Genomic DNA, 19,133 nt, shown 5'->3' on the forward strand with positions numbered 1-19,133 from the left:
AGATAGGGATTGATTTCAGAGCTTCATTCTTAGAGAGATACACACCAGACGTGTTCATTATAAGATCTTTTCATGTTCTGCCAGGGATGGCTAAAGTTAGCTTAAATAAGGTATGTTATGCATACCACTACCTGGTGGCTGAAGAGTAAAATACAGTTTACCACTCCATTACAGCTCTAATCTGGGTTAGGGCTGCTGCAGAGAATTAGAGTGGTAACTAATTGTTGGGTCTCAGTTTCTCCTTTCTGCACTTTCCTAGACTGTCCTGGGCAGCTGTGTGTAGGGAGGGGATTCACTACCCTAGGCTCAGGCAGAGCAAATCAGACTCTAAGCGTGCTCTCCCGGGGGCTCTTATCCCCTGGCTAGGAAGTGGGCAAAGGAACAAACAGTGCAGTATGCTACCCAGACAATTTTGGGATGCAATTCAGCCCCCAACACAGAGCTGTGTCTTTAAGGCACAGTGAAGCCCCGAGAATCTGCACTGCTATTCTCTAGCTTTGGGTTAAATATGAAGGGCATCAGAGAAACTATATTCTACAAAAAACAATTGTCACTTTCATGGACCCAAACTGCTCTGTACTAGCGTGGTCTTCAACTGTCTTCTGCAGTGAAGCACAAAAGGGAAATTCTACCTGTAACCAGCTGGATCCTGTCTATTTTGATCAGCAGTTTGCAGACTCACTGCAGAAACACCTTGAAGAGCGAGGGTGCCTAGGCAGGTGGCTTCACACCAAAAACTGGGACTCTAACTTCATAGTTATTACACAGATTACTCTGTATGTTACCTGCCAGCCTTAACCAACTAAAGAGCTGCCAAAGACAGACAAATCTAATCATTAAAATGCTCAATCTGGAAATGGCCCAGAAAAACTGATAGAAAGAATAATCACAGGTGTTTCCTATGCCCAAATTTACCAAATGTTAGAAGGAGCAGGCACTAAAGACTGAGCATCCTTACCTCTTGGTGGGGATCTGCTACCCCAGCATAGTTGCTTCTGTATTATTAAATTAATTTAAGATGAGGTAGCAGGAGCTACTGTTACTATTTGAAATACCACTGAAGAAAAACTGGCTGGCTGTATTCTTCAGCTGTATCTCATTCAGTAGCAGAAGCAAACATCATTAATATACTGTAGCCAGTCAGGGGCTATTAGTGTTATCATACTCCTCTAGTTCTTCTCTCCTGTACATTGTGTGTGTGGAACTCCTGTTGATATCAACATGAATTCTACTCATAGAAAAAAGGCATGACATAAAAGAGAGTATCTACATCATGGACCAAAGAGGGGAGTTTTACCTCAAGTAAATATTCCTTGCTATGACTCCTCCATCAACAAGGAAACTGGTCTGAAACATCATAAACAAGCCACCAAGAGAGGCACCAACAGGTTTGGCGTTGCTGACAAAACTATGACGAACCCAAGTAATATGGGCAGTAATATAAATTGTAAACTGTAAATTACTTGCAGTAGGTTATAAGTTTATCATATCTAAACCTTTGAGAGATAGACTTACTTATAAGTAGGATAAAGGGAGACCATGAACATATACAGTCTACTTGGGGGTGGAGGGTGGTGAACTGTTCACTTTCATTTTATTTTTAAATAGGGCTGTTTGAAATATTGAACAAACTTAAAATGCACTTAAAATTAGCCTTGGTTCAAGTTTAAAGGGTGTCCACTATCGTTGGTTAAAAAGTTTGGTTGGTTCCCCCCATCACTGACATTTCTATCAAAGCTTGAAACTAACCTTTCCCTTCTGTCTGGATATCTGTAACCATTTTGAAACGTCTCTTTGTAACATTTTGGGGTTCACCCACACCGGTAAGAGGTTCAGTCACCATCTGCCTTGTAACCCTGGGTGTCTTCCGACTGTGCAGCTTTGGTCTAGACAATTGACCCCAACTGCTTACCAGCAGCCCAGAAGCCCCACTCTGGCTTTGCCCAACCTGGTTACTCCTTGTAGGCTGACCTTAGCACCCTTTCAGCCCTGAATTCAACCCCAAACCTTCCTGCTGCAAGGATCAGTCCCTCTCACTGGACCCTCACAGAGAAAATGTTAGGTTCACTGCCTTTACAAAGACAGTAAAACACTCCAACATGTCAGCTTTCTAGAAGCGCTCACTTTACTGAACTTACACAGCACTGATGATTTACAATGAAAGCAAAACAAGGTTATTAGCAAAAGAGTAGGGATTAAGGGATACCATTAAAATGGCCATACTGGGGCAGACCAAAGGTCCATCTAGCCCAGTATTCTGTCTTCCAACAGTGGCCAATTGCAGGTGCTTCGGAGGGAATGAACAGAACAGGTAATCATCAAGTGATCCATCCTCTGTCGCCCATTTCCAGCTTCTGGCAAACAGTGACTAGGGACACCCTCCCTGCCCATCCTGGCTAATAGCCATTGATGGACCTGTCCTCTATGAATTTATCTAGTTCTTTTTTGAACCCTATTATAGTCTTCACCTTCACAACATCCTCTGGCAAAGAGTTCCACAGGTTGACTGTGCGTTGTGTGAAGAAATACTTCCTTTTTAAAAAAAACCTGCTGCCTATTAATTTCATTTGATGACCCCTAGTTCTTGTGTTACAAGAAGGCGTAAATAACACTTCCTTATCTACTTTCTCCACACCAGTCATGATTTCATAGACCAAGTGAAAGGGATAAACGTAGCAATGGTTACAAGCAAGTAAAAGTGAAAATGTGTCTAAAAATCTAAAACAATCTGTCAAGATACAGCCTTTGTTCAAGATGGTTTCTCTCATCCACAGTCTCTTTTTGAGCCTGGCCAGGACCCATCACAAAGATCAAATCACTTGGGTCCTTTATCTCCTAAAGTGAAGGGTAAAGATGGAGTCTCTCTCTGTTCCTTATACCCCCAAAGAGATGTTAGGAAGGCCTTCTAGGGACTCAGTCTCCTGTATCTCTCTGGGGTGCAGGAGCTATGTTAATTTTCTGTCTCTTGAGTTCAGGATCAGAATAACCCCGACTGATTTGGTTTGATGGCTTTGTTTACTGTTCATATGTAAACTGAGGTAAACCCACACTGCTTTTGTAGGACAGACTGTTTATCACCTTTTCTTATGCTAGGCTGTCTGGTCTTAAGCATGTTATAGTAATATCATACAGAGGGAATTCATAACTTCACATATAATATTAACACATGTATTTTATTATATTAATAACCAGCATTTTATTTGCTTTCATATGATACCCCACAAGGCATATTTTGTACAAATATTATTGCAGTAGTATGTAGAGTATGAATACAGGGGTGCGTAGGTTCCCACTCTTCCATAATGCCCACAGAACCACAATTTCAAAAATGTCATTGATCCTGTGTGTGTATTCTGGTGGTTCCAATCTGACACACTTAGGTCCAGATTACCAAAGTTATTTAGGCACCTAATTCCCATTGATTTCAGTAGGAGTTAAGTGCCTAAATACCTTGGAAAACCTGGGCCTTTGTTCTTTGATTTTTCAGAGCTGCTGAACACCCACAGTTCTCATCAGATGATCCCTTGAAATTCAGGTACAAGTTTTCTCAAGTTGGACACCCCAGAGTTCAAAGATTCAAAGAGTTTAAGCCGGAAGGGATCAGCCAGGCTGTCTTTGCCAGCAAAGGTTAATGAATGTCTAGCTAGAGGAGAAAATGAGGCTGGAGGGTTGCAGTATGTATGCTTTCCATAACTGGGAAAATTTGCATTTAATCTACACCGTGTGAAATGCAACAGAAACTTCAGTGATGAGTGATTGGTAAGTCACAACAATAACTATAGCACAAGCCATTTACAAAGTGCTATACAAACTTTAGCTACTATAATGGCTTTCCTGGCCTGGCTTACTCACAGTTATTGAATTTTTTTTTAATTGAAATAGTTATACCTGTACAAACCTCAATATGGATTCAGTTATACTCATACCAGTATCGTTTAAGTAGATAAGGGTTTAGTTGAGTGTAGATAAGGGCTTAGTTTCACAAGGGTAAAATACCTGCTGGTTGTATCAGATTGAAGGGTTGGCCAAATAATGGAGTTACTCCAGGGATTATTTTGATCTCTAGTGCTGGGCCTTCCAGAAGCCTACACACCCTTTTAGTACCTTGTGTAAATTATGTCATGTCTGTTGCATGAGATATTTTCCCACAAAATGAAGACAGCCAGAGAAAAGGGAACAGGTCCTCCCAATGGTGTTCCTGCTGCTCCTTATTCTGAAGAAGATTCCCTGTAATCTCCTGACACTGTTGAAGGCAATAGGTGAGAAGTGAAGATGTGAGGGATGGAGATGTAGAAGAGTACAAATGCTGCTGAGAAGAGATGATAATCTTAGTGCCCAGGAGGAGGAACAAGACCTTTGGAGCAGTGGCTGCCACCTTAATGTCCTATTTCTCATTGCAGCACAGAGCCTGCGTCCATGGTGTGTGAAAAGGGGATAACGTTGAAAATGGTGGCAGAACTGATACTGAAATGAACAGTATTAAGTTAATCAGAAAGGATCCTATCAACAGATTGGTTTAGGATCTTTTCTTCTATCTAAGGTACTTATATGGCCTCTATTCCTCTCATATCTGAGCAGCTCACAACCTCTAAGTATTTATTCTCACAACATCTCTGTGATGCAGGGCAGTGCTGTCATTCCCATTTTTACAAAGATCCCAAGATCACCCCAGTGAATTGAATCTGGGTCTCCCAAATCCTGGGCTGATGTCTTAACCACTGGGCCATCCTCCCTCTCTATTTGTAAGACTGAAGGTAGGACGGCGATTTTTAATAAATACCTCCCCTCGCCAAATCTATAACATTTAATCCCTATAGTTTGTTATGCTGCCATATAGGGCTGTCTTTCAGGTTATCTAAATTCAGACAGAGAGACAGCCAATGCCAATGGTCTCTGCAAAGCCCTTTATGTAAACTAACAGCACTACTGAACATCCATTTTGGATTTGTGTCACATCAGAGGAAATATGCCATTGGCTAGATTCAGTTTATAATTTATTAGGTGAGTTGAAAATATTTTTTAAGACAAACCTGTCAACTTGTCACTTAGTTTGCCAATGAAGTATAGAAATTTGGGTTTTATGGAGTCGCATCTATTTCACAAGCCCCGTCTTTCCCTGACAGCATTGTTTCCTTGACATTTTAGGCAATCCTAGATTTGTTGCATATAAATCAAAATGTAGTCTCAATTTTTAATTCATACAAGCAACTGCCCTATATTTGCTTTTCCTTTCCTATCCTATGACAATCTGTCAAGTTGGCTGAACCCTGCAGACTCATTTTCCCATCCTTTCCTCTTTAAAAAAATATACATACATGTGCTGGTTTATTTACAAGACAGCTACAAAATTTTAGACAGAGTGTCTACAATGTGCTCCCTGCTTCAGGTCAATGCATACCTCATGGCTGTTTGGCAGACAGGTAGACACATCATAGAAACCACCACAATTGGTACATGTTTTGGGAGTCTCAGACTGGCTAAAGATTGAGATCCTGACCAAAGCCAACTGAAATCAGTGGAAAGACACCCATTGGCTTCAGAGTAGCAGCCGTGTTAGTCTGTATTCGCAAAAAGAAAAGGAGTACTTGTGGCACCTTAGAGACTAACCAATTTATTTGAGCAGTTTCCACAGTATGCATCCGATGAAGTGAGCTGTAGCTCATGAAAGCTCATGCTCAAATAAATTGGTTAGTCTCTAAGGTGCCACAAGTCCTCCTTTCCATTGGCTTCAATGACATTTGGAACTCATCTTGAATAAACATGGAGTTTGAATAACCCTATACATTCTAGGCCCTATCTATGATAGAATAATTTGAACTACTTCTCATAGAATGGGTGCAGCACTAAGGGTTGTTGTAGCATTTTAACACGTAGAGAAGAAAGGGTTAGCTGATACTGTATTAAAAATAGCTGTATCCTCTCTACACTACAGCTTAGACACATTAAATATGGTTACACATTTTTCTAGAGTGGATAGCACCTAGACGAAGATGTATTGGCAGGATTCCATGGAGAAGCTTGCACTGCAAGCTCTACTTGTACGCGCCAGCATTCCTGATCTTTTGTTGACACTGACTTCACACATCAAAAGAAAAAAGAATTAAAAAGAAAAGCCACAGTGGGTATTCTGAAGACAAAAGCAAACACACAGTTGGTATAGGAGACAGAGAGAGGTGAATGCACTGTCAACAGGGTTGACAAATCACTTTGTATACCTTGAGGTTGGACTATTGCCAAGATTCATGTGACAGCGCATCTCACAGGAAGTTAAGGAAAGGAAAATTAAATAGCGGCAGTACTGTGTGGGTTGAATATATCCTCTGCACTTGTTTGGCCAGGAGTCTGGAAACGAGTGGAAAGTGCTGAATGAGAACTTATTCAAAAGGAGAAAAACTGTAAAGAAACACAACAAAAATTTGTACTTTATCAAAGCTGTCCAGTGAATATATTTTAACTGCATTTTTGGGCCATTAAATGACCTTTTTAGCATCTCCTCAGAAAATACTTCATAATAAAATGGACCCTGCTAATGAACAGCCTTGTGATTTTCTTGATTATGGTGATTTTTTCTTTTCCCTTTTTAAAGGCAAGGACCAACATCTTAAAGAGATGTCCATACTAAAACAGGGAAACCTGTTCTTGTGGTTCCCAGTTGGGTAGTTCATTGCATTACGAGGTATCTTTGCCCCATTGTGGTTGGGAGGAGATCCCAGTAACCATCCACAAAGCTCCTCAATTATCCATCTTTAAATCCATCCTTAAAACTCTGGCATGATGCATACAAAAATCCTGACAATAGTTACGCTGCTCATGTGCCGAGACCATTGCCTATCTTGTTGACAATACGGTCTCATTGTTTCCTTTTACTCTCCTATCTGTTTACATCCATCTTTTGTCTTATACTTAGATGGTAAATTATCTGGGCCGGGACCATCTTTTCATTCTGTATTTGTACAGCACCTATCACGATGAGGTCCTGGTTCATGACTGTGGCTCATAGGTGTTGTAGTAATATAAATAAATAATGATAATTGTAGGACCAACGAGCCTCCAAAGTTTCAAGTTCTGTTTTTGTAACTTTGAACCCACAATGTTTTAGTAGGCTCAAAATTAACCAGAAGTTTGCACATCCAGCATTAGAGATATTGTAATAGGTATACCCCAAGTCTAAGAGATTTCTTTCACTCTAGAAAGCATATTTTTGGATAACAAAAAATAAAGGTAAGAATACTTTACATTCACTAATGTTCTTAGTATCAGATATGAAAAACAGATAGAATACTCAAAAATAGCAGTAAGTAATGTGAAAGTAGAATGAATTATATTGAAATTATAATTCGTTAAAGAAATGCTACTTGAAGGGTTTGTTGAAATATAGTTGTCAGGAAGAGAAACATTAAGGAGTTTGAGACAATGGGTCCTCAAACTAATTAACTTAGAGCTCCTACTGAGCTAGGAGATTGGTAAACGTTAGTATGCAAATAAGATATGTATGTTATTTGTCAGTTTCTGCTTTCTTTTGTCTCTTATGTTAAATTGGCTTTGGCTTAGCTGTATAAATAAGTTATCTTGAGCCTCAGAGAGGGGCTCACATCTGGGTGCATTAGCAAAGCACTTTGCTAATAAACAGAGTGGTCTGACAAATTATGTGACTCCTGAATCTGACTTTGACAATTTGGAGGTTCCACCGAGATGGCAACCGTCTTCTCTGGGGCTGTGTGACTCCTGACTGTTCTTGGGATGGCCGCAGCAAGCCGGCACCTGGGCATTCCGAGCGATCCTCCGCCAGAACGGAAGAGTGCATGACCACAGTGAAGTCTACGCCATCGAACCTGTTGGTTCCCACTCTGTTCTGGTAGAGATCCTGGGATCTGACATCAGGAATCTGGTCAGGTAATTATTTCTGTGTTTTGTCCGGACTGAGGACTGTCTTGTCTCTGTGTCTATCCGTCCTCCCTGTGGTGTGTTTGAGTCTGGGCGCCATCTCCGTCCAGGGATCGGCTGACCAAAAGGTTCCTGTCCCCACTGTCTGAGTGAGTGAAATCTGCACAATTGCAGCCACACTGTGCCTTGGGTAAAACCCTTGGTGTGAAAGCAAGGGCAATTGAGGCAGTAGCCTGTGGGCTCCTTTTGTGTGTTGCACCGGGCATCGCTCTGACGAACCCAACTTTCCTTCTTGTGTGATTGGTGTGTAAAGTCCTCCTGTATGGGTAACCAGACGTCTAAGTCGGGACAGTTCCCTAAAGGAATGCTGGCTCAGTTTATGTATTTTAGGAAGAGTCTAGACTCCTGTAAATTTCTGGAAAAATGGTCTAGGCTAAGGGGGTCAGGTAGAGTGGCTACTACCACCACTACGCTTCTGTCCCTGGAAGACTTTACAGCTATTCTGAGGGAAAATGTGTCCTTTTCCCACAGAAATGGTCTATAAGGGACTGCTGCAGGCAGAGAGAGAATCTGATCAAAATTGTTTGACTATTGGGTAATGTAATCAAAATCACTAAAGGATGTAAGGGGTTTCTATTGGAACTTAACTTGGCTGCTCCTGGTTGTGTCTAGTTGTACAAGATGGAAGTGTAATTGGGGTACAGTTGTGTAAAAGAGTAATCACAGTGCAAGGGATGTTAGGCAAAAGAGAATTTTGTGTGTGTGTATAATGCTAAAATCTGAAGCTGTGTCTTAGCTATTACCTGAGAATAAACTTATAGCTTGGTACAGCAGAGAAACTATTGCAAACATGGTCTGTTGCACAAGAGGGGAAACTGAGATACACCACCTCATGAATTTCATAAATGACCAGTGAGTGGGGTAATTCACCAGCCTGACTATAGAACAGCCTGACTATAGAACAAAATAAGGACAGCCTGGAGGTAATTCTTCTGTTTTTCCTGCAATTAGCAAGGAAATTTGTAAAAGAAAGTGGTATTATTATGAAGCAATAATCTGTCCCCACCAGGGGGGTGGAAATTGTTTCTTTTGTTTTTAGACTCTACAAGCAAGCTGGCGCCAGCGGAAGAATAACTCAGAATACCATGGATCTATGTTTTGTGTTGTTTGTCTGTGGTGTTTGTCTTGTTGCTAGCATTGTTGTGTTTTAATGAACAGAAAACCTCATGACATGGGTGGGGGATGGCTTCAAAAGGCTGACCTTGGGGTGGGGGGGGGGAGATGTGTATGGGAATGCAAAAGGCTAACTCAGGAGAATCCCAAAATTCAGTGGCCACTGTTAGGATCTTGGGACAAAGACCGAGTAGACGTCTTAAAAGACAAACTCGGCCAACCTAAAACTAAATTGGCAAAAGGAGAGGTTGATTGTTTCATGCAGTGGTGGGAAGAGGCAAATCATAGGTGGACAGAATCAAAACTTGCCTCTCTCAAAGATTCTGGTTTCTATCCCACCAGATGCAACTCATTTTACTGTTGTTGATTTGTGCTCTGCTTTCTTTTCTGTCCCGGTTCACCCTGACTCCCAGTTCCTGTTTGCCTTTTCTTACAAGGAGCAACAGTATACATGGACCACACTGCCCTAGGGGTATACTGAAAGCCCATCATATTTTTCCCAAGCATTAGCCCGAGACCTTGCTGACCTTGTTTTCCCGTCCAGGTCCACACTAGTCCAATACGTAGATGATCTACTCCTCTGTTCCCCTTCATTGTCTGCCTCTGAAACTGACTCTTTAGCGCTCCTTACTGCCCTAGCAAATAAGGGTCACAAAGCTTCTCACTCTAAACTACAACTCTGTCAAGCTTCTGTCACATACCTTGGCTTTCTCCTCTCCCAGGGTTACTGTGCACTTTCTCCCACCCACGTCCAAGCTATCCTTAGCTTTCCCCGACCCCGCTCCCCACGCCAGGTCCGGAAGATTTTAGGCATGGCTGGATTTTGCAGACAATGGATTCCCCAATATGCCTCCCTTGCAAAACCTCTCCAGGAACTCACTTGATTCTCTGTGCCTGACCCCATGCCGTGGCCCTCTGAGGCCAATTCTGCCTTTGTTTCCCTCAAACAGGGTTTGGCTTCTGCCCCTGCCTTAGGGCTGCCTGACTATTCTATGGGTATGTCTACACTACGGAATAAGGTTGAATTTATAGAAGTCGGTTTTTTAGAAATCGGTTTTATATATTCGAGTGTGTGTGTCCCCACAGAAAATGCTCTAAGTGCATTAAGTGCATTAACTCGGTGGAGCGCTTCCACAGTACCGAGGCTAGAGTCGACTTCCGGAGCGTTGCACTGTGGGTAGCTATCCCACAGTTCCCGCAGTCTCCGCTGCCCATTGGAATTCTGGGTTGAGATCCCAATGCCTGATGGGGCTAAAACATTGTCGCGGGTGGTTCTGGGTACATATCGTCAGGCCCCCCATTCCCTCCCTTCCTCCGTGAAAGCAAGGGCAGACAATCGTTTCGCGCCTTTTTTCCTGAGTTACCTGTGCAGAGGCCATACCACTGCAAGCATGGAGCCCGCTCAGGTAACCGTCACCCTATGTCTCCTGGGTGCTGGCAGACGCGGTATGGCATTGCTACACAGTAGCAGCAACCCCTTGCCTTGTGGCAGCAGACGGTACAGTACGACTGGTAGCCATCATCGTCATGTCCGAGGTGCTCCTGGCCACGTCGGCTGGGAGCGCCTGGTCAGACATGGGTGCAGGGACTAAATTTGGAGTGACTTGACCAGGTCATTCTCTTTAGTCCTGCAGTCAGTCCTATTGAACCGTCTTATGGTGAGCGGGCAGGCGATACGGACTGCTAGCAGTCGTACTGTACCATCTTCTGCTGAGCAGCCATGAGATGTGGATGGCATGCAGTCCTTCTGCACCGTCTGCTGCCAGCCAAAGATGTAAAAGATAGATGGAGTGGATCAAAACAAGAAATAGACCAGATTTGTTTTGTACTCATTTACTTCCCCCCCTCCCCTGTCTAGGGGACTCATTCTTCTAGATCACACTGCAGTCACTCACAGAGAAGGTGCAGCGAGGTAAATCTAGCCATGTGTCAATCAGAGGCCAGGCTAACCTTCTTGTTCCAATAAGGACAATAATTTAGGTGCACCATTTCTTATTGGAACCTTCCGTGAAGTCCTGCCTGAAATACTCCTGGATGTAAAGCCACCCACTTTGTTGATTTTAGCTCCCTGAAGCCAACCCTGTAAGCCGTGTCCTCAGTCGCCCCTCCCGGCGTCAGAGCAACGGCAAACAATCGGGCATCTGAGAGTGCTGTCCAGAGCAGTCACAATGGAGCACTCTGATGGGGCTAAAACATTGTCGCGGGTGGTTCTGGGTATGTATCGTCAGGCCCCCGTTCCCTCCCTCCCTCCATGAAAGCAAGGGCAGACAATCATTTCGCGCCTTTTTTCCTGAGTTACCTGTGCAGACGCCATACCACGGCAAGCATGGAGCCCGCTCAGGTAACCGTCACCCTATGTCTCCTGGGTGCTGGCAGACGCGGTACGGCTTTGCTGCACAGTAGCAGCAACCCATTGCCTTCTGGCAGCAGACGGTGCAATACGACTGGTAGTCATCCTCGTCGTGTCCGAGGTGCTCCTGGCCACGTCGGCTGGGAGCGCCTGGGCAGACATGGGCGCAGGGACTAAATTTGGAGTGACTTGACCAGGTCATTCTCTTTAGTCTTGCAGTCAGTCCTATTGAACCGTCTTATGGTGAGCGGGCAGGCGATATGGACTGCTAGCAGTCGTACTGTACCATCTTCTGCCAGGCAGGCAAGAGATGAGGATGGCTAGCAGTCGTACTGTACCATCTTCTGCCAAGCAGCCATGAGATGTGGATGGCATGCAGTCCTTCTGCACCGTCTGCTGCCAGCCAAAGATGTAAAAGATAGATGGAGTGGGTCAGAACAAGAAATAGACCAGATTTGTTTTGTACTCATTTGCCTCCTCCCATGTCTAGGGGACTCATTCCTCTAGGTCACACTGCAGTCACTCACAGAGAAGGTGCAGCGAGGTAAATCTAGCCATGTATCAATCAGAGGCCAGGCTAACCTCCTTGTTCCAATAAGAACGATAACTTAGGTGCACCATTTCTTATTGGAACCCTCCGTGAAGTCCTGCCTGAAATACTCCTTGATGTACAGGCACCCCCTTTGTTGATTTTAGCTCCCTGAAGCCAACCCTGTAAGCCGTGTCCTCAGTCGCCCCTCCCTCCGTCAGAGCAACGGCAGACAATCGTTCCGCGCCTTTTTTCTGTGCGGATGCCATACCAAGGCAAGCATGGAGGCCGCTCAGCTCACTTTGGCAATTAGGAGCACATTAAACACCACACGCATTATCCAGCAGTATATGCAGCACCAGAACCTGGCAAAGCGATACCGGGCGAGGAGGCGACGTCAGCGCGGTCACGTGAGTGATCAGGACATGGACACAGATTTCTCTGAAAGCATGGGCCCTGCCAATGCATGCATCATGGTGCTAATGGGGCAGGTTCATGCTGTGAAACGCCGATTCTGGACTCGGGAAACAAGCACAGACTGGTGGGACCGCATAGTGTTGCAGGTCTGGGACGATTCCCAGTGGCTGCGAAACTTTCACATGCGTAAGGGCACTTTCATGGAACTTTGTGACTTGCTTTCCCCTGCCCTGAGGCGCATGAATACCAAGATGAGAGCAGCCCTCACAGTTGAGAGGTGAGTGGCGATAGCCCTGTGGAAGCTTGCAACGCCAGACAGCTACCGGTCAGTTGGGAATCAATTTGGAGTGGGCAAATCTACTGTGGGGGCTGCTGTGATGCAAGTAGCTCACGCAATCAAAGATCTGCTGATATCAAGGGTAGTGACCCTGGGAAATGTGCAGGTCATAGTGGATGGCTTTGCTGCAATGGGATTCCCTAACTGTGGTGGGGCTATAGACGGAACCCATATCCCTATCTTGGCACTGGAGCACCAAGCCGCTGAGTACATAAACCGCAAGGGGTACTTTTCGATAGTGCTGCAAGCTCTGGTGGATCACAAGGGACGTTTCACCAACATCAACGTGGGATGGCCGGGAAAGGTGAATGATGCTCGCATCTTCAGGAACTCTGGTCTGTTTCAAAAGCTGCAGGAAGGGACTTTATTCCCAGACCAGAAAATAACTCTTGGGGATGTTGAAATGCCTATATGTATCCTTGGGGACCCAGCCTACCCCTTAATGCCATGGCTCATGAAGCCGTACACAGGCAGCCTGGACAGTAGTCAGGAGCTGTTCAACTACAGGCTGAGCAAGTGCAGAATGGTGGTAGAATGTGCATTTGGACGTTTAAAGGCGCGCTGGCGCAGTTTACTGACTCGCTTAGACCTCAGCGAAACCAATATTCCCACTGTTATTACTGCTTGCTGTGTGCTCCACAATATCTGTGAGAGTAAGGGGGAGACATTTATGGCGGGGTGGGAGGTTGAGGCAAATCGCCTGGCTGCAGACACCAGGGCGGTTAGAAGAGCACAGGAGGGCGCGGTACGCATCAGAGAAGCTTTGAAAACCAGTTTCATGACTGGCCAGGCTACAGTGTGAAAGTTCTGTTTGTTTCTCCTTGATGAAACCCCCCACCCCTTGGTTCACTCTACTTCCCTGTAAGCTAACCACCCACCCCTCCTCCCTTCAAACACCGCTTGCAGAGGCAATAAAGTCATTGTTGCTTCACATTCATGCATTCTTTATTCATTCATCACACAAATAGGGGGATGACTACCAAGGTAGCCCAGGAGGGGTGGTGGAGGAGGGAAGGAAAATGCCACACAGCACTTTAAGCACAGCACTTTAAAAGTTTACAACTTTAAAATTTATTGAATGCCAGCCTTCTTTTTTTTGGGCAATCCTCTGTGGTGGAGTGGCTGGTTGGCCGGAGGCCCCCCCACCGCGTTCTTGGGCGTCTGGGTGTGGAGGCTATGGAACTTGGGGAGGAGGGCGGTTGGTTACAGAGGGGCAGCAGTGGCAGTCTGTGCTCCAGCTGCCTTTGCTGCAGCTCAACCATACACTGGAGCATACTGGTTTGGTCCTGCAGCAGCCTCAGCATTGAATCCTGCCTCCTCTCATCACGCTGCCGCCACATTTGAGCTTCAGCCCTTTCTTCAGCCCGCCACTTACTCTCTTCAGCCCGCCACTTACTCTCTTCAGCCCACCACCTCTCCTCCAGGTCATTTTGTGCTTTCCTGCACTCTGACATTATTTGCCTCCACGCATTCGTCTGTGCTCTGTCAGTGTGGGAGGACAGCATGAGCTCGGAGAACATTTCATCGCGAGTGCGTTTTTTTTCTTTCTAAGCTTCACTAGCCTCTGGGAAGGAGAAGATCCTGTGATCATTGAAACACATGCAGCTGGTGAAGAAAAAAAAAGGGACAGCGGTATTTAAAAAGACACATTTTATAAAACAGTGGCTACACTCTTTCAGGGTAAACCTTGCTGTTAACATTACATACATAGCACATGTGCTTTCGTTACAAGGTCGCATTTTGCCTCCTCCCACCGCGTGACTACCCCCTCAACCTTCCCCCCTCCCTGTGGCTAACAGCGGGGAACATTTCTGTTTAGCCACAGGCAAACAGCCCAGCAGGAATGGGCTCCTCTGAGTGTCCCCTGAAGAAAAGCACTCTATTTCAACCAGGTGACCATGAATTATATCTCACTCTCCTGAGGATAACACAGAGAGATAAAGAATGGATGTTGTTTGAATGCCAGCAAACATATACTGCAATGCTTTGTTCTACGATGATTCCCGAGTACGTGTTACTGGCCTGGAGTGGTAAAGTGTCCTACCATGAAGGACGCAATAAGGCTGCCCTCCCCAGAAACCTTTTGCAAAGGCTTTAGGACTACATCTAGGAGAACCGCAAATGCCAGGGCAAAGTAATCCTTTCACATGCTTGCTTTTAAACCATGTATAGTATTTTAAAAGGTACACTCACCAGAGGTCCCTTCTCCGCCTGCTGGGTCCAGGAGGCAGCCTTGGGTGGGTTCAGGGGGTACTGGCTCCAGGTCTAGGGTGAGAAACAGTTCCTGGCTGTCAGGAAAACCGGTTTCTCTGCTTGCTTGCTGTGAGCTATCATCTTCTTCGTCCCCAAAACCTGCTTCCATATTGCCTCCATCTCCATTGAAGGAGTCAAACAACACGGCTGGGGTAGTGGTGGCTGAACCCCCTAAAATGGCATGCAGCTCATCATAGAAGCGGCATGTTTGGGGCTCTGACCCAGAGCGGCTGTTCGCCTCTCTGGTTTTCTGGTAGGCTTGCCTCAGCTCCTTCAGTTTCACGCGGCACTGCTTCGGGTCCCTGTTATGGCCTCTGTCCTTCATGCCTTGGGAGATTTTCACAAAGGTTTTGGCATTTCGAAAACTGGAATGGAGTTCTGATAGCACGGATTCCTCTCCCCAAACAGCAATCAGATCCCGTACCTCCCGTTTGGTCCATGCTGGAGCTCTTTTGCGATTCTGGGACTCCATCATGGTCACCTGTGCTGATGAGCTCTGTATGGTCACCTGCAGCTTGCCACGCTGGCCAAACAGGAAATGAGATTCAAAAGTTTGCGGTTCTTTTCCTGTCTACCTGGCCAGTGCATCTGAGTTGAGAGTGCTGTCCAGAACGGTCATAATGGAGCACTCTGGGATAGCTCCCGGAGGCCAATACCATCGAATTGTGTCCACAGTACCCCAAATTCAAGCCGGCAACGTCAATTTAAGCGCTAATCCACTTGTCGGGGTGGAGTAAGGAAATCGATTTTAAGAGCCCTTTAAGTCGAAATAAAGGGCTTCATTGTGTGGACGGGTGCAGGTTTACATCGATTTAACGCTGCTAAATTCGACCTAAAGTCCTAGTGTAGACCAGGGCTATGCCTTTTACCCTTTTCTGCCACGAACAATCTGGGTGTACACTCTGAGTTCTCACTCAGATTCATGGAGAAAAGAACCGCCCAATGGCTTATTTCTCTGCCACTTTTGACCCTGTTGCCCAAGGCTTACCCCCCTGCCTGCGTGCTGTGGCTTCTGCAGCGCGCCTAGTCCAAATGTCTGATTCCCTTGTTCTCCGCTCTCCTCTTACCCTCCTGGTCCCTCACTGACCTCACCCTGCTCCAAGACTCTGCCCCAGAAACTGAGAGAATCCTGGGTTGCCCAGAGTTGCTCTCTACATCCTGATTCCTTTTGGCGCTCGCCTACTGGCACCTTTGTAGCCCCCTTTTCACTCTACCCATCTCTGGCCGCCCTGCTACACGGTGTTTCGCATGTTGGAAAGAGGGGATGGTCTCTGCTGTAACAAAGACAGGATGGTGGGCCCCCCCATTTTAGCTCTTTTGCAGCCCGCCACTGTGCAGCCTGTACCATTTGCCAAAGCCATAATATTTACAGGTAAACCTGTAAAAGTGGCCCAGGGGTTCCGGGGCCTGCCTCAAGCACTGTTCTTGTACAAATGCCTAAGTGTCAACAATATGAATTTATATTGGTTATGGTATGTTTATTCTCTGGTTGGATTGAAGCCTTTCTTTGTCGCAAGGCTGACTCACTGTCTGTTGCCAAATGTCTGTTAAATCATATTATGCCTGCCAAGGGAATTCCTGCTACTCTGTCCAGTGATCGGGATACTCATTTTACTGGACAATTTGTTCAACACCTGGACCGTGTATTACATATCAAACCCCTGTTGCACTGTCCCTACCACCCACAGAGTGCAGGTGCAGTTGAAAGACGAAATGGTGTACTTAAGAATACGCTTGCTAAAATTTGTGACTCTACAGGATTAAGCTGGCCAGTAGCCTTACCATTAGCCCTTATGGACCTGAGATCCACTCCATCCCAAAGGCATAAATTAAGTCCCTTTGAAATTGTTATGGGACGCCCTATGCGAGCTATGACTACCATTACTCCCGTTCCAGATTTGAACTTGACTCACAGTGCGCTCCTTCCCAGTATTGCAAGGGACTAATGCAAGCTGTAAATCACTTCCATTCACAGGTTCGAGCAGCCTGGCCCACGGAACCCACCTCCGACACTTGCCACAACCTCGAGCCAGGTGACTGAGTCTACGTACGGCGCCATCATCGAAAGCATGCCTTGGAGCCCCGGTGGAAGGGTCCTCATCAGGTACTGCTCACTACACAGACGGCTGTTAAACTATCTGGCATCGCAGCATGGATACATGCTTCACAGTGTAAGAAGGCACCATCCCCAGAGAACCAATCATCACCTCAGGACAACGCAGAGTCAATTTTGACTCCAGAAGAAGACGTAGAGGAACAGTCTGCAATACCTTACAATCTACACTGTTAGGGGGCTTATTCCTTCACCCACTTACTTCCCTGGTCCTTCTCGCATGAACAGAGAGCAACAATACCCGAAATCCAAAGGTGCAAACAATTCGATGTTTATTGGGGTGAACTTCCAGCAAGCATGATTCCAGTTTCCTTCCTTAGTGTCCTCCTTCCCAGCTCTGACACCACAGAGCCTTACACCTGTGTCCCTGTTCCCATTCCTGCCCTTAGCAAAACATTATTCCAATTTCCTTACCCCCATTCCCTGTTCCCATTTCCCCCTTTAGCAAAACATGATTGCAATTTCCTTACCCCCATTCCCTGTTCCCATCTCCCACACACCCACCCCCACTTCCTCATTGACTACAGATTATATAGTAAAACTTGAGTTCTGCTTAGCTATACCTTAACCAATCATTTTCCTGAAATTTAACTAACCAATCCTAACATATTGTAACATGATTATGTAACCAATTATATCCCACCACCTCAATTAGTTTACACCCAGCAAAATTAATTATACAGCAGACAGGAACAATCACAGAACCAGAGAGATTATATAGACAAACAATAGCAAAGTGGGAACTATAATGACAAAACAATACAGACGTGAGGATTTCACATCCCAGCTATTGATAAGTGAGTTCTTGCCAGACAGGATGCTATCAAACTAAGTTTCCTTTTACATTTTCTAGACACTTCCCTTTCTCTGGAGGTGATAGGAATACAATCCTGTCCTGATAGTGCCTAACAGCCCAATAGCACTTTATTTCAATGTGACTAGTTTGGAATGTGAGGATGTGACTGTTCGCTTCCCAGCTTATGGCTGCCTCTGTTGCTTAGCCAAAGGCCTGAGCCTAAGCACAGGGCCTCAGACTGTCACAGTAAGAGAAGACCCTTACACCAGCAGATAGTGATTTTGATTCTTTCTTTTATACCTCTATAATTAGCCAAGTGATAAGAATACACCTAAATTCTTAGAGTATAGGCCTTTACAGACAGGCCTGAATATCTATATCCTAACACACGCTCTTGTAAGGGTTGCCAGAAGCAGACGACGAACAAAAAAAAAAAAAAAAAAAAGCAGTAGCGAGCCTAGAGCCTACTGCCTGGTGGGCATAAAACCGTGACTGCGGTTCCCTCAGTTGAGGTTGTCAGAACCAGAAGAGCCTTGCCTCCAACATGCGCCTCTGCCTGTTCCTTGGCTGCTGGTATCTTACGGTCTGGGGAGACCACGATGACAATTCTTTTATCCAGCAGCAGGTGTGGATAGCTCAGACCCTTAATATTTCTAATTGCTGGGTCTGCAGCCACATCCCAGCCCACTCTCAAACTGGTGTTCCTGTCCTGGCTATCCCACTCAAGTCCCCAGACCTCACTGGAGGGCCTCGTCCGTTTAACAAAATATGGAACAGCAATGACACTTGGGAAGCGGTGGGAATAAATGCATCTCAGTGGATAAGTGTGGTGGAGGGAAAAGGTCATCGGTGTTGGGTGTGTAATGGGACAGGGTTGAATCTGGGGAAAAGCCGTTGCCTTCAGCATATTGTGGCCAATGATGTATGGGATTATTCAAACAAAACTAAAAAGTGGCGGGCCGGGTAGGGAGTTATGAATTTTTTTCTCAACCTGGGATCAAACAGAGAAATCACTCATGTTCCCCCTACAGTAACCTTAGTGAAATCAATACAATCTTTCAACGTCATGCAAATAACACCACTCCTAGTAAGGAGAATTACCCTGTACCCTTTGGGGGATACTACTCCTCCTTTGCAAACACCTATATGACAAATGGGTGCAACCGACCCTTCCTGGCCTTAATAGGCCATCACTGGGTGTGTGGGACCAGACCTTATACCGCACTACCAGCTAATTGGTCAGGAATCTGTTATCCCGCCCGACTCTTCCCACAATTCCGA

The 19,133-nt window shown here is 45.5% G+C and overlaps 1 long non-coding RNA gene across 1 annotated transcript; it reads left to right on the top strand.

The window, feature by feature from the left end:
* Positions 1–3,669: 3,669 nt before the first annotated feature.
* Positions 3,670–18,199, top strand: LOC311518502. Its single transcript, XR_014711001.1, has 3 exons — positions 3,670–3,759; positions 7,682–7,893; positions 16,919–18,199. It is a non-coding gene; the product is annotated as an uncharacterized lncRNA (long non-coding RNA).
* Positions 18,200–19,133: the final 934 nt, after the last annotated feature.

This window comes from Lepidochelys olivacea, assembly GCF_965140295.1.
Source record: "Lepidochelys olivacea isolate rLepOli2 genome assembly, chromosome: 3".
Taxonomy (NCBI): domain Eukaryota; kingdom Metazoa; phylum Chordata; order Testudines; family Cheloniidae; genus Lepidochelys; species Lepidochelys olivacea.